Raw genomic sequence first — 25,136 nt, 5'->3', positions numbered from 1 at the left:
TTCAATTGCATATGTATGTGTGTGTTTGTAGCTATGTGTGTGTGTGGGTGTGTGTGTGTGTGTGTGTGTGTGTGTGTGTGTGTGTGTGTGTGTGTGTGTGTGTGTGTGTGTGTGTGTGTGTGTGTGTGTGTGTGTGCATATGCTCTGTGTGTGTAGGTTAGGTTGAGGTCTGGGCTGATCTTGTGTGACAGGGTTATAAAGATTAAATCTCAAGGTTTTCCACTCCTCTCAGTAAAACACTAGCTATCTTTTATCCCACCGCTAACAACTTTACAACCACTAGTAGAAATAGAGTATTAATAATTCTCACACACATTCACACAAACACACACACACACACACACACACACACACACACACACACACACACACACACACACACACACACATACACATACACACATACACAGACTCTCCATCCATATTTCTCCCTCTCTACATCTTTCACGCTCCATCCATCTTTCTCTCTCCCTCCATCTTTCTCTCTCCAATCTCTCTGGCCATTACCTTTCCCCTCTGTTCAATCTCTTAAATTCTCCCCTGAACTAATTTTATTATATTCTCCACCCACCTCCTCTAACTTCCCAAACACACTCTTTAATCACTTTTTTTCCACTTTCAAGTTTATCGATAACCATTAAATATTAAAAAAACCCATAACAGGTGTTTATAGATGAAGGATCTTAGTAACCCTCTCCAGCCAACACCATCCTACAGGGATGCAGGCATCCAGAGTAGACTGTTGTCGTTATCCACACCAGCCCTTAACCCTTAATGCCTTAATAAAGCCCTGCATGTCCTTGCATGCTCCACTATGGATAGCGTCCCATTTTCTGGACCATTACTCATCGTCTGTCTCTATTGTTTTTATAAGCACAGTCAGTGAGACAGAAAACACACATACACACACAAAGATGCATACAAACACACACACAAAGAGACATAGACACACAAGCGTGCACACACACAAACACACACACACACACACAAACTCAAACACACACTTGGTGTAAGTAAGCACAGACTGTGCTAACACTCGGAGGACACAGTCTGTGATGCAGAACCGTTTGAAATTAAACACTAATGTAGAATCAATGCAAATGTTTGACCTGATATAAAACCAGAAAAAAGTGATTGGCACAGGGCCAGGCTTAACCTGTTAGGGTATAGGGGGCAGTATTGAGAATTTTTTGAAAAAAGATGTGCCCATTTTTAAATGCCTCCTACACCTACCCAGTAACTACAATATGCATATACTTATTATATATGGATAGAAAACACCCTAAAGTTTCAAAAACTGTTTGAATGGTGTCTGTGAGTATAACAGAACTCATTTGGCAGGCAAAACCCTGAGACAGATTCTGACAGGAAGTGGATACCTGATGTGTTGAATTGACTTTGAGCCTATGCCATTGAAAAACAAAGGGGGTGAATTATATTCTGGCACTTCCTATTGCTTCCACAAGATGTCCCCAGCCTTTACAAAGTGTTTTGAGTGTTCTACAGTGAGATCTGACCGAATAAGAGCCATGGAACGTGATGGTCCATCATTCACCCTGGCGCGCGATTTGATGGTGGGTACTCTCATTCCGAAACGTTTTAAAAGAAAACCCAATGGTCCGCCTTGAATTTTATTCATGTTCTGGTTAAAAAAGGCCCTAATGATTTATGCGATACAACGTTTGACATGTTTGAACGAACGGAAATATATTTTTTCCGTTCTTGAAGTGAAGTGAAGTCCGGCTGGCTTAGATCATGCGCTACAACACGGAGGTTTTTCGACATAAATGATGAGCTTTTTTGAACAAAAATACATTCGTTATGGACCTGGGACTCTTTGGAAGTGACATCTGATGAAGAGAATCAAAGGTAATGGATTATTTATATAGTATTTTCGATTTTAGATTCCTCCAACATGGCGGTTAGTCTGTATCGCGATGCGTATTTGTCTGGCGCAGTGCTCAGATTATTGCAAAGTGTGATCTCCCAGTAAGGTTAATTTAAAATCTGACAAGTCCATTGCGTTCAAGAGATGTAAATCTATAATTCTTTGAATGACAATATAATATTTTAGCAATGTTTTCTAATATTAATTAATTATTTTGTCGTCATGACTTGACTGCCGGTATTGGAGGGAAACGATTTCCTGAACATCAACGCCATAGTAAAACACTGTTTTTAGATATAAATATGAACTTGATAGAACTAAAAATGCATGCATTGTCTAACAAAATGTCCTAGGAGTGTCATCTGATGGAGATTGTAAAAGGTTAGTGCATAATTTTAGCTGATTGTATGGTTTTGGTGAGGCATGTCTTTGAATCGACAATGCATTGCACACAGCTATTGTCAATGTACTCTCCTAACATAACCTAACTTTATGCTTTCCCCGTAAAACCTTTTTGAAATCGGTAAACGTGGTTAGATTAAGAAGATGTTTATCTTTCAAAGGCTGTAAGTTAGTTGTATGTTTGAGAAATTTGAATTTGTACATTTATTTGGTTTCAAATTTGCCGCTCTTGAAATGCACCTGCTGTTGATAGGGTGCGCCACAGGTGGCACGCTAACGTCCCAGGTAGCCTCAAGAAGTTAACCCTTGTGTTGTCTTAAAGGTAAAAAAATTATATTCTTTCAATTTGAAATTAGAGTGACCCCAACATTAGAAAAAGTGAAACATCACTTTTGTTCATATTTCTATGAATGCTGTACACAACCAGGCTACAAAGATTGACTTAGGGTCTTTTTTGACCCGGCAGATTTAAAATAATTTACAAGCCACAAAAACCACAAAGACACACACACACACACACACACACACACACATAGACACACAATGAGAAATTGAGATTATGTGTGCTGCTGATTGAGCTCAGCCAGCAGCTCCTGAAGAGGAAGATCAACATGGTTGGCAGAGTTAGAAAGAACAAGCCTGAGCTTCCCCCTGTATTCCTCACAACAAGGCGAAGAGAGGCCTTCTCATTAAAGTTTGCCTTCACCACCACCACCACTCTAGTTTCTTACCTCCTAAAGAGGAACAAGAATGTGGTCCTCCTGAGCACACTGCACAAAACGGCTGAGATCAGTGATCATGAGGACAAGATGCCAGCCATCATCCTGGACTACAACCACAACAAAGGAGCCATGGACAACCTGGGCAAGGTGATTGGAACTTACAGCTGCAGGAGGAGGGCTGCCAGCTAGCCCCTGGTCATCTTCCATAACATTATTGATGTGTCCTCATACATTGCCTTCATGATATGGAACAAGATCAACCCTACCTGGATGCCTGATGAGCGGAACAAGAGGAGGCTGGGAAAGGTACTTGTAACCTCACACATTCAAAGAAGGGTTCGCCTCCCCAGAATGCAGCCTCTGCAGCGCTTGTGAAAGCTGTTCAAGGGGCTGAATCTTGTCCTGATCTACCTGAGGATGCATCTGGGGCAGGTAAGAGGAGGAGATGCCAAATCTTCCCCCCAAAGAAGGACTCAAACAAATACTATGTCCTGCACATGTGAGAAATACATCTGCAAAGTCCATGCACACACACTTGCATACTGTCCTACAGTGGCTTGCGAAAGTACTCACCCCCATTGGCATTTTTCCTATTTTGTTGCCTCACAACCTGGAATTAAAATTGATTTTTGGGGGGTTTGTTTCATTTGATTTACACAACATGCCTACCATGACGAATATGCAAAATATTTGTTATTCTGAAACAAACAAGAAATAAGACAAAAAAAAACGGAAAACTTGAGCGTGCATAACTATTCACAAAATTCAATACTTTGTAGAGCCACCTGTTGCAGCAATTACAGCTGCAAGTCTCTTGGGGTATTGGTCAATTGAGACAAAAATGCTGCCTTTTTGCCATCAAGGAAAACGCTATGTCTGGCGCAAACCCAACACTTCTCATCACCCCAAGAATTCTATCCCCACAGTGAAGCATGGTGGTGGCAGCATCATGCTGTGGGGATGTTTTTCACCAGCAGGGACTGGGAAACTGGTCAGAATTGAAGGAATGATGGGTGGCGCTAAACACAGGGAAAGTCTTGAGGGATACCTGTATCAGGCTTCCTGAGATTTGAGAGCGGGACAGAGGTTCACCTTCCAGCAAGACAATGGCCCTAAGCATTCTGCTAAAGCAACACTTGAGCAGTTTAAGGGGAAACATTTAAATGTCTTGGAATGGCCTAGTTAAAGCCCAGACCTCAATCCAATTGAGAAACTGTGGTAGGACTTATATGACTTAATGATTTAAAGATTGCTGTACACCAGCGGATCCCATCCAACTTGAAGGAGCTGGAGCAGATTTGTCTGGAAGAATGGACAAAAATCCCAGTGGCTAGATGTGACAAGCTTATAGAGACATACCCCAAGAGACTTGCGGCTTTAATCTTTGATGTGTGAGAATTGATTGGATAGTGTATGCATCGCATTTTGTCATAAGGTGGGCTACCGGGTCACAGGCCTAGGCACAGGAAAGAAGATGATTTGCAATAGGCCTAGTTACAGGATTAATCATTGAAGACTGCATATTTCCCTTTCCTTTCCCTTTTATATGCCCGAGTCCAACTAAAACAAATATTTTCACTTTGCATTTAACTTAACTATCAAGCCAAAGAGTTTAAGGCAACTAACTTAAAGGCCTAATGCAGCTGTTTTATATCAATATAAAATAATTTATGGGTAACAATTAAGTATATTGCTGTAATAGATTTCCATAAAAATGGACAAAAACACCTTTTTTAACAGCAAAAACCTCTTTCTCAAACAAAAATTTTGCTAGGACTGTCTGGGAGTGGTTTAAGTGGGGAGGGGGAGAACTGAAAACTAGCTGTTATTGGCAAAGAGGTTTGGAATTCTTTTAGCTATTTGTCTATTAAACAATTTACTTCATGGTGATGTCACCATGGGAAAGACAAAACTCCAGCCCATGCAAATCTGCTGATTAATTGGTCCTGTGTAGATTGTATTTTCAACCAGCAACACTCAGGAAATAACACTGATCACATTTTTCACACTTTTACAATGTTGGTTTCATCAGCTGTTGTACCATATGACATTTTTTTATTCAACATGCAAAGCTGGAACTTGTAGGGAAATAGCCTACTGTAGAACCAACAAAATGTTGTCAAAAACTAGTCAAACATGTTTCTTACCAAAATGAGATTGTACTTCTGTCCCTTCTTGTGCAGATAATCAGAGAACTGTAGCAGGCCTCTGAATTTGACTGCATCATAAGTTAAGTCCTTCTTCTCTTCCATACATGAAGGGAACATGTTGGCATTTGCTGTATGATTGATGAGAAACTCCATGTTCCAAATGTATGGTCCCTTACTAGATGTCCGTGAATGTTTGTAAAATTTGCAGACGGCGGCGGGCCGTGCACCGGGGACAGATCTTCCGGGAAGTCATCGAACGAAGTCTCTCGGACATTCGGTTTCCGTTTTTTAAAATCTTCAAATTTTGGTCATTTTTCCGCTGTCCCGGTAAATTCCAGCAGATGGCGAATTGAATCATATTGCAAATGTACAAAACATCACCAATCACGACATGGCCATTTCTCCTAAACGGAAAAGACTTCGAAGATGAAACTTGGTGAGCATGGGTTTGGCATAATGGGCAGTTAGCCCTGAACAAGATGGCATCAAGGCCTCAACGCTTTTTGAGTTAAGGCCATTTTTCTGGGATTAAAGGTTAAAAACGAAAATAGAGCACTAATTTGACCGCTTCACGTCAAAGTACATGAACCTACGGTGTCAGGAAAAAAAGAACCAGACATTTATCGATCGTAATTTAAGAGAAATCGTACAATGTACAATTGGTGATGCTCAAAGAAATGTGTTTTCTTTTCAAAAAAGTTACAGATCCAGTTGTGGCATGTTCAGACGAATCCGTTAAGTTGGGTTTCAGAACTCTATGTGATTTCTGTGATTTTATGTGATTTTATGAAATAACACACACTCATTCACTCTGTAAATAAGTCAGTTCTTAATGAAAATACTTAATGCAACCGATGTGTCAGATTTCAAAAAAGCTTTACAGCGAAAGCACACTTTGCAATAATCTGAGTACAGCGCTCAGAGACAAATCCAATCCCGCCATTTTGTGGAGTCAACAAAACTCAGAAATAACATTATAAATATTCACTTACCTTTGATGATCTTCATCATAATGCACTCCCAGGAATCCCAGGTCCACAATACATTTTTGTTTTGTTCTATAAAGTCCATCATTTATGTCCAAATACCTCCTTTTGTTCGCGCGTTCAGTCAACTACTCCAAATGCAGGAAGCGTGCACAAATGTCACGACAAAAAGTCAAAAAAAGTTAGATTTACGTTCGTAGAAACATGTCAAACAATGTATAGCGTCAATCTTTAGGATGTTTTTAACATAAATCTTCAGTAATATTCCAACCGGACAATTCCAATGTCTTCAGAAAAGAAAAGGAACACAGCTAACTCTCACGTGAGGGCGCGCCTCTGAGCTCATGTCATTTTCTCACTCATCAACTTCCAGGCCCTCTTGTTCACTCCATATTCACAGTAGAAGCATGAAACAGGGTACTTCCTGTTTGGAATCTTCTCAGGTTTTTGCCTGCCATATGAGTTCTGTTATACTCACAGACACCATTCAAACAGTTTTAGAAACTTTAGGGTGTTTTCTATCCAAAGCTAATAATTATATGCATATTCTAGTTTCTGGGCAGGAGTAGTAACCAGATTAAATCGGGTACGTTTTTTATCCAGCCGTGCAAATACTGCCCCCTATCCCCAACAGGTTAAGCACCAGCTATCAGAGCAGCTCCCAGATCACTGCACCTGTACATAGCCCATCTATAATTTAGCCCAAACTACTACCTCTTCCCCTACTGTATTTATTTATTTTATTTATTTTGCTCCATTGCACCATATTATTTATATTTTAACTTTGAACTTTCTTCAAATAACAAATCTACCATTCCAGTGTTTTACTTGCTATACTTTATTTACTCTGCCACCGTGGCCTTTTTTGCCTTTACCTCCCTTATCTCACATCATTTGCTCACATTGTATATAGTCTTATTTTTTCTACTGTATCATTGATTGTATGTTGTTTTACTCCATGTGTAACTCTGTGTTTTTGCATGTTGTCGAACTGCTTTGCTTTATCTTGGCAAGGTCGCAATTGTAAATGAGAACTTGTTCTCAACTTGCCTACCTGGTTAAATGAAGGTGAAATAAATAAAAAATAAAACATTTGTCTTTACAGCCATTGAAATTGTCAGCATAATTGCATGTTTACCATACATTCAGTCCAAGTCACTCAAATATTTGACAGCATGGCTTAAATACACTGCCCCTTGGCAAGTATTTACTTCAGTGCAGTGCATCCACTCAAAATAAACTGCATCTTATCATGCCTTTAAATGAAATATTAACGTCTTTGCATGACTGAAATGTATTCCCTTAAATGCATTTACATTTTAAGTATTAATGTAATGCATATAGAATAACTCAGATGCTATATGCATTCACTCAAATGTTTGAAACTTAGCATAACTTAAACACATCCGCTCAGAAATTAGCATATTTCACATTACTTTAATGCATTCCCCTCACACATATTTGCATCTTAGCATAAGTTAAGCGCATCTGCTTTAGCATACCCACTGGCATGCCTGCAAGACTCAGACCTTGATGTGAGTGCTAGTGACTTGGCTAATGTGTAGCGGAATCTTTGGAGGATTCTATAGTGTTAGCACATTCTGTTTTTGGTCTGGGCCTTGATTCTGTGGCTTGGCAGTCCCTCTCCATATCACTCTAACAGATGGTTCCCAGCTCCTGCCAGTTCCCTCCTAATGGTAATCAGTTCCAGATGTATTAGGATAATGTGATAATGCCCTCTTTGGTCTATCTGATCGCAATCAAATATATCCCTCAATATATCAACCAGTCAACCAGCTGTATCTTAATGTCGAAAAGGGACATTAAGGACGCTGTTATTAAAACAGAAATAATAAGCTTGTTTTGTCAGAGGTTTTTTGTGATTGTTTGTGTCAAAGTTAGACGTCTTGATTGTCTTGGATATTAGTTTAATCCTCGTTAGGAGCTGATGAGTTTTCACATGGTACATTTTTATTCCGTCTGCAGGACAAGAGACTCCTGAAGGACTGGAGACCAGACTGTCAGACTGTGCCCATTTGACAGGGAACAGGATTCTCTCAGATAGCAAAAGGTCAGCTCCCTCACACATGCTGCCTGTCCAGCTCTGATAGAGAACTTCATATCTCTCGTCTACAGCTGAATCCTATCTGGTGGTAGGTGGATTATGGCCCTTTGCTTATAGCTTTCAATGTGGAACTAATTTCGAATGATTCCAAGCATCCAAGCAGTTTTTCCCTTACTTGTGATTGGTGGGTATTATTTACTAATCCATTGCTCCTATTTTGTTATTGGTGGACATGCAGGACAATTTCCACCTTCTGATGTGCCTTGTACCTCATGGTTTTCCATAGTTCTCTAGCTCCTAGATGGTTTCTAGCTCTAACATAATGACCTGGTTCCTAAATGTCTGGTGATCTAATGGGACCTAGGTCCCTATAAAACCAATAAGTCTACTGTAAGGCTGGCGGGTCGGTTCCTCTCCACGGTTGTCTTGACTTCATCCAGACTGCTGTAGTCCCAAAGGGACAACTGGAGGCCTAGAGCTCAGCATGGAGGAATCACTGGCCTGGCAATCAGCTGGACAAACACACGTGCACACACACACACATAACATGCACATATACTGATTCCAAATGTATCACTGCATCACAGAGCATCAATGCCTACCAAACATTTCCAAATTATCAGCTTCAGTGGGAAAGTCAACTGCGCTCTCTGTCTCACCTCCAGGAACTCCTGGACCACCTGTTCAGGTGTGTCTCCCAGCAGGATGTTCAAGTCCAGAACACCTCCAATGGTTCCGTAGGTCACCGCATCAGTCAGCTGAAGTGTCACCTCTGGACAGGGTTGCAAACAAAACCACAAAGGGATGAGATACAGTGCCTTCAGAAAGTTTTCAGACCCCTTGACTTTTTCCACATTTTGTTAAGTTACAGCCTTATTGTAAAATGTATGATTTATAATTTTCTTCTCATCAATCTACACACAATACACCATAATGACAAAGCAAAAACAGGTTTAAGAAATAACTGAAATATCACTTTTTTTAGGATTTTGTTGAAGCACCTATGGCAGTGATTACAGCATCTAGTTTTCTGTGAATTACGCTACAAGCTTGGCACACCTGCATTTGGGGAGTTTCTCCCATTCTTCTCTGCAGATCTCTCAAGCTCTGTCAGGTAGGATGGGAGCATTGCTGCACAGCTATTTTCATGAGATGTTCGATCAGGTTCAAGTCCAGGCTCTGGCTGGGCCACATAACTTCTCTGGGCTAGGTGGGAAGTTTGCGTCCCACCCTAGTCAACAGCCAGTGGAATCGCGTGGCGCGAAATACAAATACCTCAAAAATGCTATAACTTCAATTTCTCAAACATATGACTATTTCACACCATTTTGAAGACAAGACTCTCGTTAATCTAACCACATTGTCTGATTTCAAAAAGGCTTTACAGCTAAAGTAAAACATTAGATTATGTCAGGAGAGTACCCTGCCAAAAATAATCACACAGCCATTTTCAAAGCAAGCATATATGTCACAAAAACCAAAACCACAGCTAAATGCAGCACTAACCTTTGATGATCTTCATCAGATGACACTCCTAGGACATTATGTTATACAATACATGCATGTTTTGTTCAATCAAGTTCATATTTATATCAAAAGACAGCTTTTTACATTAGCATGGGATGTTCAGAACTAGAACTAGCAAACTTCCGGTGAATTTACAAAATTACTCATGATAAACGTTCACAAAATACATAACAATTATTTTAAGAATTATAGATACAGACCTTTATGCAATCGCGGTGTCAGATTTTAAAATAGCTTTTCGGCGAAAGCACATTTTGCAATATTCTGAGTACATAGCTCAGCCATCACGGCTAGCTAGTTTGACACCCACCAAGTTTGGGGCAACCTAAACTCAGAATTACTATTAGAAAAATTGGATTACCTTTGCTGTTCTTCGTCAGCATGCACTCCCAGGACTTCTACTTCAACATCAAATGTTGTTTTGGTTCCAAATAATCCATAGTTATATCCAAATACCTCCATTTTGTTCGTGCGTTCAGATCACTATCCGAAGGGTAACGCGCGAGCGCATTTCGTGACAAAAAAATTCTAAATATTCCATTACCGTACTTAGAAGCATGTCAAACGCTGTTTAAAATCAATTGTTATGCTATTTTTCTCGTAAAATAGCGATAATATTCCAACCAGACAACGTTGTATTCATTCAAAGAGTGAAATAAAAAAATGGCGAGGTCTCGTGAACACGCAACTCCAGTCTCACTGTCCCCAGGCAGACCACTTACAAACTCTGCTGCTGTACTTTGCCCAGAGACAGTAGACGCGTCATGCCGCTTCTGAAGGCTTTAGAGAGCCAATGGAAGCCTTAGAAAATGTCACGTAACAGCACAGATGCTATAATTCCGATAGAGATGCAACAGAAGGACTACAAATTGTCAGAGAGGCCACTTCCTGCATGGAATCTTCTCAGGTTTTTGCCTGCCATATGAGTTCTGTTATATCACAGACACCATTCAAACAGTTTTAGAAACTTTAGAGTGTTTTCTATCCAAATCTACTCAATATGCATATTCTCATTTCTGGGCAAGAGTAGTAACCAGTTTAAATCGGGTACGTTTTTTATCCGGCTGTGAAAATACTGCCCCCTAGCCCAGACAGGTTAAGGACATTCAGTGACTCCTGCGTTGTCTTGGCTGTGTGCTTAGAGTTGTTGTCCTTTTGGAAGATTAACCAGTCTGAGGTCCTGTGTGCTCTGGAGCAGGTTTTCATCAAGGATCTCTCTGTACTTTGCTCCGTTTTTCTTTGCCTCGATCCTGACTAGTCTCCCAGTCCCTGCCTCTGAAAAACATCCCCACCACCATGCTTCACCGTAGGGATGGTGCCAGTTTTCCTCCAGACGTGACGCTTGGTATTTAGGCCAAAGAGTTACATTTTGGTTACATCAGACCAGAGAATATTGTTTATCATGATCTGAGAGTCTTTAGGTGCCTTTTGGAAAACTCCAAGCGGGCTGTCGTGTGCCTTTCACTGAGGAGTGGCTTCCATCTGACCACTCTACCATAAAGGCCTGATTGGTGGAGTGCTGCAGAGATGGTTGTCATTCTGGAAGGTTCTCCCATCTCCACAGAGGAACTCTAGAGCTCTGTCAGAGTGACCATCGGGTTCTTGGTCACCTCCTTGACCAAGGCCCTTCTTCCCGATTGGTCAGTTTGGCCACGCGGCCAGCTCTAGGAAGAGTCTTAGAGTTTCCAAACTTCTTTGATTTAAGAATTATGGAGGCCACTGTGTTCTTGGGAGCCTTCAATTCTGCAGACATTTGTTGGTACACTTCCCCAGATCTGTGCCTCGACACAATTCCTTCGACCTCATGGCTTGGTTTTTGCTCTGACATGCACTGTCAACTGTGGGACTTTATATTGACAGGTATGTGCCTTTCTAAATCATGTCCAATCAATTGAATTTACCACAGGTGGACTCCAATCAAGATGTAGAAATATCTCAAGGATGATCAAGGGAAACACGATGCACCTGAGCTCAATTTCGAGTCTCATAGCAATGGGTCTGAATACTTTCGTAAATAAGGTATTGCTGTTATTTATTTTTAATATATTTACAAATATATATATATAAAAAAATGTTTTCCCTTTGTCATCGTGGGGTGTGGGTGTAAATTGCTGAGAAAAAAACAACATTTATTCCATAGAAGAAAAAGGCTATAACATAACAAAATGTGGAAAAAGTTAATGTGGTCTGAATACTTTGAGAAGGAGCTGTTTATTCTGATCTCTGATCTCTGGACCTGATACATAGACACATCTGGACCAGGTCAGAACAACACTATTCATGTGTTTCTGTGGACTCTGTGTGTATGAATGTGTATGTGTTTTATTTAATAGATTTTATTTCGATCTTGTCTCATTGCTCATTGCTGCAACAGGCTCGGGAGGCGAAGGTCGAGTCCCCGAAACATGACCCGCCAAACCGCCATTCTTAACACCCGCTCGCTTAACCCTGAAGCCAGCCACACCAATGTGTCAGAGGAAACATCGTTCACCTGACGACCGAGGTCAACCTGCAGGCACCCGGCCCGCCACAAGGATTCACAAGAGCGCGATTAGCCAAGTACAGTCGTGGCCAAAAGTTTTGAGAATGACACAAATATTAATTTTCATAAAGTCCGTTGCCTCAGTTTGTTTGACAGCAATTTGCATATACTCCAGAAAGTTATGAAGAGTGATCGGATGAATTGCATTTAATTGCAAAGTCCCTCTTTGCCATGAAAATGAACTGAATACCCCAAAAAACATTTCCACTGCATTTCAGCCCTGCCACAAATGGACCAGCTGACGTCATGTCAGTGATTCTCTTGTTAACACAGGTGTGAGTGTTGATGAGGACAAGGCTGGAGATCACTCTGTCATGCTGATTGACTTTGAATAACAAACTGGAAGCTTCAAAAGGAGTGTGGTGCTTGGAATCATTGTACTTCCTGTGTCAATCATGGTTACCTGCAAGGAAACATGTGCCGTCATCATTGCTTTGCACAAAAAGGGCTTCACAGGCAAGGATATTGCTGCCAGTAAGATTGCACCTAAATCAACCATTTGTCGTATCATCAAGAACTTCAAGGAGAGCGGTTCAATTGTTCTGAAGAAGGCTTCAGGGTGCCCAAGAAAGTCCAGCAAGCGCCAGGACCGTCTGCTTAAGTTGATTCAGCTCCAGGATTGGGGCACCAACAGTACAGAGCTTGCTCAGGAATGACAGCAGGTAGGTGTGAGTGTATCTGCACGCACAGTGAGGTGAAGACTTTTGGAGGATGGCCTGGTGTCAAGAAGGGCAGCAAAGAAGTCACTTCTCTCCAGGAAAACATCAGGGACAGACTGATGTTCTGCAAAAGGTACAAGATTTGGACTGCTGAGGACTGGGGTAAAGTCATTTTCTCTGATGAATACTCTTTCCGATTGTTTGGGGCATCCGGAAAAAGCTTGTCCAGAGAAGACAAGGTGAGCGCTACCATCAGTCCTGTGTCATGCCAACAATAAAGCATCCTGAGAACATTCATGTGTGGGTTTGCTTCTCAGCCAAGGAAGTGGGCTCACTCACAATTTTTCCTAAGAACACAGCTATGAATAAAGAATGGTACCAACACATTCTCCGAGAGCAACTTCTCCCAACCATCCAGGAACAGTTTGGTGACAAACAATGCCTTTTCCAGCATGATGGAGCATCTTGCCATAAGGCAAAAGTGATAACTAAGTGGCTCGGGGAACAAAACATCAATATTTTGGGTCCACGGCCAGGAAACTCCCCAGACCTTAATCCCATTGAGAACTTGTGGTCAATCCTCAAGAGGCAGGTGGACAAACAATAACCCACAAATTCTGACAAGCTCCAAGCATTAATTATGCAAGAATGGGCTGCCAACAGTCAGGATGTGGCCCAGAAGTTAATTGACAGCATGCCAGGGCGGATTTACAGGGTCTTGAAAAAGAAGGGTCAACACTGCAAATATTGACTCTTTGCATCAACTTCATGTAATTGTCAATAAAAGCCTTTAACACTTATGAAATGCTTGTAATTATACTTCAGTATTCCATAGTAAAATCTGACAAAAATATCTAAAGACACTGAAGCAGCAAACTTTGTGGAAATTAATATTTGTGTCATTCTCAAAACTTTTGGCCACGACTGTACAGCCCGGGATCACTGCGATGCAGTGCTTTAGTCCGCTGCGCCACTCGGGAGACCCATGTGTGTGTGTGTGTGTGTGTTTGTGTTTTTAACCCATAGAGTTGCTGTTCATGAGGAAGACTACGAGGGACACTCTAGTCATTCAGACAAAGGGGAGTAGGGATGATGACAATAGAGGTTATATGTCCCCTGGCGGATGAAGAAAAGAAAGGGATGACAGAAAGAGAGAGAGAGAGAGAGATGGATCGAAGCTGAAGTGGGTGGCGAGCACAAACTAATCAGCTTACAAGACACTCAATTACCCGCCCTTTGGGAAGGAATGTACACACACACACAATGTTCACAGCAGCTGACAGACCCTGAGCTGTGCTCCTTATAGAATACATGCTGCTAGTGTGCTGATGGAGAATGATCGATGTCAGAAGTGTGTGGGTGTGTGTGTGTGCATGGGTGTGTGTTACAGTATGTGTGTGTGCATGTGTGTGTTTTACAGTATGCATGGGTGTGTGTTACAGTGTATGTGTGTGTGTGTGTGTGTGTGTGTGTGCATGGGTGGGTTTTACAGTACGTGTGTGTGCATGGGTGTGTGTTACAGTATGTGTGTGCATATCCTACTCAGTACTCACCCCATTAGGGAATGCATTTCGTGTTCTCCTAGCCCATATATATTATGGGATTGCAGTCTGGCAAACAACTGCAAGTACTGATCAGTAAACACCAGCGAATACACTGTGGTGTCAAGCGTGTGTGTGTGTGTGTGTGTGTGTGTGTGTGTGTGTGTGTGTGTGTGTGTGTGTGTGTGTGTGTGTGTGTGTGTGTGTGTGTGTGTGTGGCGTGGTGGGTTTGTTGGGAGGAGGGTGGGTGGGTGGGTGTTTGTTGTGTTGAGAAGAGGAGAGGGTGGTTACAACACACAGGGTATGTAATGAACTTTATAGTACTGTATGTTGACAGGCCATTGTTGTGGAGGAAATGCCCTCTGGGAGAACAGAACACACTATAACGAGGCCTGTGTAGTTGCATCCCACTGATATTACTAACAAGACATACATTGAGATATCTTCCCTTCTTCTGCTTCCTTGCTCAATAGTAGACGGGAGAGAGAGTAAGACAGAGACAGAGAGAGAGAGAGGGATGGGGGGATATCAAGAGCAGTATAATGTATTGTGCGCACTAAGCATTGTGCAGGGCTTGCTTTTAACAACCTTTATGTTTTTATTACAGTGAGAAAAACATCAGCCAACATCCTGACTCTGGCGAGACACAAAGCAAGGAAGACCATTAGGCGATCTACAGTCTAAAATAAATCAATGTACAGAAACTCCCCTGACAGAGATAGAGGTCTCATCCTACTAAGTACTGTAGGATGAGGAATCAATCATAGTGTGGTTTAATGACCTCTATCTATACTCCCTCTCCATCGAGGAAGTCCACCTAGAGAGACTAGACTCCTGGTAAGTGGACTAATGGATGACAGGAACAGGAACACAACCCTACCACAGCTTACCCAAACACTGCACTGCTGAATCTAATGGTTGAAAAGTGGAGAGTTAATCGGTATGATTGGAATTACTAAGTGTTAAATTGATTTTAATATGGCTAGTTATTAAAGCCATTATCACTCTGGAGAATGACACATATGGTCAGAGAGCAAGCTGATACTGTCATAGGAATTGAACTGTCAATGATTTTCTCTCTTTCCTTCCACCTCTATCTCTCTGTCACGTCCTGACCAGTAAAATGGGTTATTTGTTATTGTAGTCTGGTCAGGGTGTGGCAGGGGGTGTTTGTTTTGTGTGGTTCGGGTTTTTTGGTTTATGTTCTACATTTTCTATTTCTATGTGTTTATCTAGTTTTACTATTTCTATGTTGGGGTTTTGGTAGGACCTCCAATTAAAGGCAGCTGGTTGTCGTTGCCTCTAATTGGAGGCCATATTTAGTTGGGGTTTGTTTCACTTGTGTTTTGTGGGTGGTTGTTTCCGGTATAGTCTGTGCACCTTACTGGACTGTTTTCGTCGATTATTTTGTATAAGTGCTTTTCCTTTAATAAAAAAGAAGATGATCAATATACCCGCTGCATTTTGGTCCACTCCTTACGACGCCTGTGACTCTCTCTCTCTCTCTCTCTCTCTCTCTCTCTCTCTCTCTCTCTCAACATGTACATGCTTATTTCATCTGAAGAGCTGTATCTAAACCGGACATCTATTCATAAGACTCACCAGTATTGTAGTAAATATTACCCAGTAATGTAGTAAATATTACCCAGTAATGTGGTAAATATTACCCAGTAATGTGGTAAATATTACCCAGTAATGTAGTCAATATTAACCAGTAATGTAATGTAGTCAATATTAACCAGTAATGTAGTATATCTTACCCATCAATGTAGTAAATATTACCCTGTTATGATAGACCAAAAGCAGACACAGGACTGTGCATGGTGGAAGTTAACACATTCACTTCTCATTAAGTCCTATTTTCAGCAGCATATAATAGTTTAATGCTTTTACGAAACATATTTGTAGGGCTTATACATGGAATGAAAAGTAAATTTACATGTCACTCAGTCCTATTTACCAGCACCCCGAGATGACAAGGTAAAAATCTGTCGTTCTGCCCCTGAGCACGGCAGTTAACCCACTGTTCCCTGGGCGCCCAAAAACGTGGACGTCGATTAAGGCAGCCCCCCGCACCTCTCTGAGGGGTTGGGTTAAATGCGGAAGACACATTTCAGTTGAAGGCATTCAGTTGGACAACTGACTAGGTATCCCCCTTTCCCTTTCCCTTTCCAATAACACTAGTGGTTTAATGGTTGTAGATCTTTACACTCCTACCTATATATGGGATGAAACTGACAGATATGAGCACTAATAAGTACCTACATTTGAACATTAGTGTCTGTACTGTAACATGCTATAGATAACATTAGTATATGTACAATAACATGCTATAGATAACATTAGTGTCTGTACAGTAACATGCTATAGATAACATTAGTGTCTGTACTGTAACATGCTATAGATAACATTAGTGTCTGTACAGTAACATGCTATAGATAACATTAGTGTCTGTACTGTAACATGCTATAGATAACATTAGTGTCTGTACTGTAACATGCTATAGATAACATTAGTGTCTGTACTGTAACATGCTATAGATAACATTAGTGTCTGTACTGTAACATGCTATAGATAACATTAGTGTCTGTACTGTAACATGCTATAGATAACATTAGTGTCTGTACAGTAACATGCTATAGATAACATTAGTGTCTGTACTGTAACATGCTATAGATAACATTAGTGTCTGTACTGTAACATGCTATAGATAACATTAGTGTCTGTACTGTAACATGCTATAGATTACATTAGTGTCTGTACTGTAACATGCTATAGATGACATTAGTGTCTGTACTGTAACATGCTATAGATTACATTAGTGTCTGTACTGTAACATGCTATAGATAACATTAGTGTCTGTACTGTAACATGCTATAGATAACATTAGTGTCTGTACAGTAACATGCTATAGATAACATTAGTGTCTGTACTATAACATGCTACTATAGATAACATTAGTGTCTGTACAGTAACATGCTATAGATAACATTAGTGTCTGTACTGTAACATGCTATAGATAACATTAGTGTCTGTACTGTAACATGCTATAGATAACATTAGTGTCTGTACTGTAACATGCTATAGATAACATTAGTGTCTGTACTGTAACATGCTATAGATAACATTAGTGTCTGTACTGTAACATGCTATAGATAACATTAGTGTCTGTACTGTAACATGCTATAGATACCTTCTGATCTCAGGCTAAGTGCTTCACATCTCTGTTTGGGTTTTGACTGACAGACGTTCTGAACTGGAGCACCTCACTCGACAACAAGTTGCCCCCATCCCTCCAGCTAATTGGGCAACTTTTGCAAATGTTTTGTTGTCTGAGTGAGGAAAAATGCTGTAAATTAAGATGACTATGTATTTTGAAAGATGAAACGTTGAAGATTATAATACATACCGCTTTGATGTCAAACAAGCAAGCCAAATAACCAAATGTTGAAATGTGTTTAGTGAGTGTAGAGGGAGGGACGACCAGGGGTGTTCTCTTGATAAGTGCATGAATTGTACAATTTTCCTTCCGGGAAAATGTACAGATTAAAAATGTACTATTTCCTTCAGGAATGTAGTAAAGTAAAAGTAAAAGTTGTCAAAAATATAAATAGTAAAGTAAAGTACAGATACCCCCCAAAAATACTTAAGTATTACTTTAAAGTATTTTTACTTAAGTACTTTACACAACTGAAAATACACAGTGTAATGTTTGGATTCAGTCTTGTGTCAGTTGAACTGTTGTGTCCTCACCTTTGGTCTAATCATGTTCCCATTATCTCCAAACTGGTCCCTTTCAATTGCTACCATGGTTATGCTTTTCATATTTCCACTGAAATAAACATTTCAATTAAGCTCTATCCATGTAGGCCAATTCCCACAAGTGTAAAGGGTTAATACTTTTAACAGGAGTCATAATCATGGTTTTAACAGGAGTCATAATCATGGTTTTAATGGTTTTAACAGGAGTCATAATCATGGTTTTAACAGGAGTCATAATCATGGTTTTAATGGTTTTAACAGGAGTCATAATCATGGTTTTAACAGGAGTCATAATCATGGTTTTAATGGTTTTAATAGGAGTCATAATAATGGTTTTAACAGGAGTCATAATCATGGTTTTAACAGGAGTCATAATCATGGTTTTAATGGTTTTAATAGGAGTCATAATCATGGTTTTAATAGGAGTCATAATCGTGGTTTTAAGGGTTTTAACAGGAGTCATAATCATGGTTTTAACAGGAGTCATAATCATGGTTTTAACAGGAGTCATAATCATGGTTTTAATGGTTTTAATAGGAGTCATAATCATGGTTTTAATGGTTTTAACAGGAGTCATAATCATGGTTTTAATGGTTTTAATAGGAGTCATAATCATGGTTTTAATAGGAGTCATTATCATGGTTTTAATAGGAGTCATTATCATGGTTTTAATAGGAGTCATTATCATGGTTTTAATAGGAGTCATAATCATGGTTTTAATGGTTTTAATAGGAGTCATAATCATGGTTTTAATGGTTTTAACAGGAGTCATAATCATGGTTTTAAGGGTTTTAACAGGAGTCATAATCATGGTTTTAATAGGAGTCATTATCATGGTTTTAATAGGAGTCATTATCATGGTTTTAATAGTTTTAACAGGAGTCATAATCATGGTTTTAATAGGAGTCACTGTCATGGTTTTAATAGGAGTCATTATCATGGTTTTAATGGTTTTTATAGGAGTCATAATCATGGTTTTAATAAGAGTCATTATCATGGTTTTAATAGGAGTCATAATCATGGTTTTAATAGGAGTCATAATCATGGTTTTAACAGGAGTCATAATCATGGTTTTAACAGGAGTCATAATCATGGTTTTAACAGGAGTCATAATCATGGTTTTAATAGGAGTCATAATCATGGTTTTAATAGGAGTCATAATCATAGTTTTCAGGGTTTTAACAGGAGTCATAATCGTGGTTTTAATGGTTTTTATAGGAGTCATAATCATGGTTTTAACAGGAGTCATAATCGTGGTTTTAATGGTTTTTATAGGAGTCATAATCATGGTTTTAACAGGAGTCATAATCATGGTTTTCAGGGTTTTACAGAGAGACCGTAGAAAGGTTAATTTGGCTGGTTGGGGTTGTAATGGTTTTACAGGGAGACCGTAGAAAGGTTAATTTGGCTGGTTGGGGGTGTAATGGTTTTACAGGGAGACCGTAGAAAGGTTCATTTGGCTGGTTGGGGGTGTAATGGTTTTACAGAGAGACCGTAGAAAGGTTAATTTGGCTGGTTGGAGGGGTAATGGTTTTACAGGGAGACCGTAGAAAGGTTAATTTGGCTGGTTGGGGGTGTAATGGTTTTACAGGGGGACCGTAGAAAGGTTAATTTGGCTGGTTGGGGGTGTAATGGTTTTACAGGGAGACCGTAGAAAGGTTAATTTGGCTGGTTGGGGGTGTAATGGTTTTACAGGGAGACCGTAGAAAGGTTAATTTGGCTGGTTGGGGGTGTAATGGTTTTACAGGGAGACCGTAGAAAGGTTAATTTGGCTGGTTGGGGGTGTAATGGTTTTACAGGGAGACCGTAGAAAGGTTAATTTGGCTGGTTGGGGGTGTAATGGTTTTACAGGGAGACCGTAGAAAGGTTAATTTGGCTGGTTGGAGGTGTAATGGTTTTACAGGGAGACCGTAGAAAGGTTAATTTGGCTGGTTGGGGGTGTAATGGTTTTACAGGGAGACCGTAGAAAGGTTCATTTGGCTGGTTGGGGGTGTAATGGTTTTACAGGGAGACCGTCGAAAGGTTCATTTGGCTGGTTGGGGGTGTAATGGTTTTACAGGGAGACCGTAGAAAGGTTCATTTGGCTGGTTGGGGGTGTAATGGTTTTACAGGGAGACCGTAGAAAGGTTCATTTGGCTGGTTGGGGGTGTAATGGTTTTACAGGGAGACCGTAGAAAGGTTCATTTGGCTGGTTGGGGGGTGTAATGGTTTTACAGGGAGACCGTAGAAAGGTTAATTTGGCTGGTTGGGGGTGTAATGGTTTTACAGGGAGACCGTAGAAAGGTTAATTTGGCTGGTTGGGGGTGTAATGGTTTTACAGGGAGACCGTAGAAAGGTTAATTTGGCTGGTTGGGGGTGTAATGGTTTTACAGGGAGACCGTAGAAAGGTTAATTTGGCTGGTTGGGGGTGTAATGGTTTTACAGGGAGACCGTAGAAAGGTTAATTTGGCTGGTTGGAGGTGTAATGGTTTTACAGAGAGACCGTAGAAAGGTTAATTTGGCTGGTTGGAGGTGTAATGGTTTTACAGGGAGACCGTAGAAAGGTTAATTTGGCTGGTTGGAGGTGTAATTAATTGGTATAATGACTGTGATGTCACACAGACCGACTGAGCCTGCTCAGTGACACAGGCGTAATTACACCGACTCGGTCACCAGGGGAGACTGACAGGGAACATGGAAAACATGTGTGTGTGTTCATGTGTGTACGTGTGTGTGTGTGTGTGTGTGTCTTTGGCGTTCTGACAGAATAGTAAATAATAATTGACTGCATGGTCTACAGGACCACTAAGAGGATCAAGTCTAACATGTGATGCTGTAACCTGATGCATAGGCTGTTGTTTTCTCTTGTTTTTCTCGGAGAGAGTTAGTAGCAAGGTTGGAGTGTAGCAGACTGACTGAGGGGTGTGACAGAGAATTTTTTCAGACCGACAGATAGACTGAGGGATGTGACAGAGAATTCTGAGACTGACAGGTAGACTGAGTGATGTGACAGATATTTTTTTCAGACCGACAGATAGACTGAGGGATGTGACAGAGAATTCTGAGACTGACAGGTAGACTGAGTGATGTGACAGATATTTTTTTCAGACCGACAGATAGACTGAGGGATGTGACAGAGAATTCTGAGACTGGCAGGTAGACTGAGGGATGTGACAGATCCTTTTTGAGACTGACAGGTAGACAGGGATGTGACAGAGATTTTTTGAGACCGACAGAAAGACACAATCAGACAGAAAGACATAGAAACTCACAGTACTTTGTTGGTGGCTGCCCTGCGTACCCGGAGGCCGAAAGGGTTGTGTGTGAGATCTACCTTGAAGTTAAGGGAGACAGAGGTCTGGGTGGTAGGAGGCTTGGCGTGCTCATGGGGAACCTCAGATCACTGCTAATGGGCTTCTGATATCTTAGGCCAAAACACAGGGGTCAGGAGGACGTTTTTGGTGTTTTTCTGTGGGTTGCAAGTGTCACAGTGTGTGCTTGTGTGTGTATACCATGAATCTGAGTCAATGTCTGCATGTCAGCATGGAAATACAGCTCCTCTATGTCTTCACCAAACAGAGGGGGAAACCTTCCTCTTCAGACGGGCTGACAAGCCTTCAAGCGCAAGGTACCTTTTTATTTTATCTATGTCGACAAATTCAGGACCAATTTCTAGTACAGGGCATGATACGTTTTGAATTATTTTATCATCAGGACTGACTTCGAATAATGTAGTGATATTGAGTAGGACAATAGAAAACTGTTATTCTGTCTATCATGTTTAGCAAAATGCAGTACGTGTTATATTTGAGAGAAATCATGCCTTAGGGGGAACGAAAGAAAGGCAAACAATTAGAGATGGAAAAATAGGGGAGGGGGAGGAAGTTGACCACACAGTAGCTGTCATTGGCGGACGAAGAAGCATCATGGAGCATTTCCCTCGTCCAATGAGCTCCAACAACTGCTTCGCTGCTGACACCCCAGCTAGGGTATAAAGGGAATCAGCATCATCATCAGTAGCATTTATTACGTATGCTATGTTTGGCCAACCTTCCTCCTTGAAAGCTACTGGATATGCAGGTTTTTGCTTCAATCCAGTTGTAACAGTCCTAATCAAGCTAATCACGGTCCTGCTGTGCAGCTACTTAGTATAACCAGACTTTCTAGATCAGGCTTTGATGTAAAACCTGCAGGAGGGTAGATCTCCAGGAGGGTTCAGTACTCCTGATATCTGCATTCTGTTTAGTAATGATGGGAAAATAAATCCTCTAGGCATGATGAGATGTGTTTATGCCTGGAGTAGAGGACCCAGGTCGCCATGGAAACTTACGGAAACTGTACCGGCATCAGGGAAACAGTCGACTCTCCGCCAGCGGAATATTGGGACATTCTGGAACTATGGTGTCTGTGGTCTCTGTCAGAGCATACAGGAAGTAGGTTTATATTGCCCAAACACTGACCCAACAACCAATCACATATAACCACTTCAGCCAATAGGGCATCAGCTGGAATTCATGAGAATCTGCACTATGACAAGTACATTCTGACATTCTGACGTACAGTTCATGAGTTCACTTGACATTGATAATTATACAAGTGATGTTACTAATGTATCTGCAGACTGGGGCATGACATTGACCAAGTAGAGAGGATGTGCAGTAGCAGACTGGGGCATGACGTTGACCAAGTAGAGAGGATGTGCAGTAGCAGACTGGGGCATGACGTTGACCAAGTAGAGAGGATGTGCAGTAGCAGACTGGGGCATGACATTGACCAAGTAGAGAGGATGTGCAGTAGCAGACTGGGGCATGACGTTGACCAAGTAGAGAGGATGTGCAGTAGCAGACTGGGGCATGACATTGACCAAGTAGAGAGGATGTGCAGTAGCAGACTGGGGCATGACATTGACCAAGTAGAGAGGATGTGTGGAAGCAGGTTCTGCCTCATCTCTAATATACAGACCAAATCCATTGAGAGAGAGAGAGAGAGAGAGAGAGAGAGAGAGAGAGAGAGAGTCTCTGAGGTTGGCATTGTCTCCCCTCTAGACAGTTGTTTGTGATTGGGCGGGACAGCTGTGATAGTATCCATATCAGTGTCAACCCTTACTGTCCTCAGCCCTGTCCCCTTTCTCTGCTGTGTTCTCACCATCTTTGTGTTAGAGAGAAAGACATGAGGGAAATGGAACATGAGACAGTGGGATAGGAAGAAGTCATGGTGGAGACTGTGTATATAGATGTATGTTAGAGAGAAAGAGAGAGGGCTCAATACTGAGTGGTTCAGTGATCCTGACGCTTGCCAGAACAGCCCCAGCCATTATAATCACACCCATCATATCTCCCTACCTATTAGGCCCCAGTCCCAGTCCTGGTGGAGGCACAGGCAAGGTGAGTGTGTGTATGAAGAACACGGCCAGCTTGTTTAATGTGGTGTGAAGTGCATGTGAGGGCATATAAACAGACTGCCTGGGAACCTGTGTCACCATTAACACACCACAAAAAAACAACACAGTCATATATATCATGACCCAGCAGCACACAGTGACCATGGTCTGTCTGACCCAGCAGCACACAGTGACCATGGTCTGTCTGACCCAGCAGCACACAGTGACCATGGTCTGTCTGACCCAGCAGAACACAGTGACCATGGTCTGTCTGACCCAGCAGCACACAGTGACCATGGTCTGTCTGACCCAGCAGCACACAGTGACCATGGTCTGTCTGACCGAAACACACCATCAACTGCTCCATATGAACTACAAACATGATCCAAGATCAGTCGATCTGTCTCCCTCACCTTTGACCTCTTGATGATGTTAAAATATCAGTTCAACTTGAGCTCCACAAGGGGAAAAAAACACCTTCTATACTGTTATTAGCAGACAGGGTCTGAGCCTCATCTCTACAACCCTTCAAACACCTTCTATACTGTTATTAGCAGACAGTGTCTGAGTCTCATCTCTTATTAGCAGACAGGGTCTGAGGTTTGCTAATACAGTGAGGGAAAAAAGTATTTGATCCCCTGCTGAATATGTACGCTTTCCAACTGACAAAGAAATTATCAGTCTATAATTTTAATGGTAGGTTTATTTGAACAGTGAGAGACAGAATAACAACAAAAAAATCCAGAAAAACGCATGTCAAAAATGTTAGAAATTGATTTGCATTTTAATGAGGGAAATAAGTAATTGACCCCCTCTCAATCAGAAAGATTTCTGGCTCCCAGGTTTCTTTTATACAGGTAACGAGCTGAGATTAGGAGCACACTCTTAACCTCTCTGGGCCAGTGGGACGTTTGCGTCCCACCCTAGTCAACAACCAGTGGAATCTCGTGGCGCGAAATACAAATACCTCAAAAATGCTATAACTTCAATTTCTCAAACATATGAATATTTCACACCATTTTAAAGACAAGACTCTCGTTAATCTAGCCACATTGTCCGATTTCAAAAAGGCTTTACAGCAAAAGCAAAACATTACATTATGTCAGGAGAGTACCCTGCCAAAAATAATCACACAGCCATTTTCAAAGCAAGCATATATGTCACAAAAACCAAAACCACAGCTAAATGCAGCACTAACCTTTGATGATCTTCATCAGATGACACTCCTAGGACATTATGTTATGCAATACATGCATGTTTTGTTCAATCAAGTTCATATTTATATCAAAAACCAGCTTTTAACATTAGCATGTGATGTTCAGAACTAGCATACCCACCGTAAACCTCCGGTGAGTTTACTAAATTACTCATGATAAACATTCACAAAATACATAACAATGATTTTAAGAATTATAGATACAGAATTCCTTTATGCAATCGCGGTGTCAGATTTAAAAATAGCTTTTCTGCGAAAGCACATTTTGCAATATTCTGAGTACATAGCTCGGCCATCACGGCTAGCTATTTTGACAC

General features: G+C 41.1%; 1 pseudogene; it reads right to left on the bottom strand.

Moving 5' to 3' along the window:
* Positions 1–8,692: 8,692 nt before the first annotated feature.
* Positions 8,693–14,610, bottom strand: LOC115163907 (maltase-glucoamylase, intestinal-like; annotated as a pseudogene).
* Positions 14,611–25,136: the final 10,526 nt, after the last annotated feature.

Source organism: Salmo trutta, chromosome 26, assembly GCF_901001165.1.
Source record: "Salmo trutta chromosome 26, fSalTru1.1, whole genome shotgun sequence".
Taxonomy (NCBI): Eukaryota; Metazoa; Chordata; class Actinopteri; order Salmoniformes; family Salmonidae; genus Salmo; species Salmo trutta.
The sequence above is the reverse complement of the archived record's forward strand: the minus strand, read 5'-3'. Positions and strand labels throughout refer to the sequence as shown.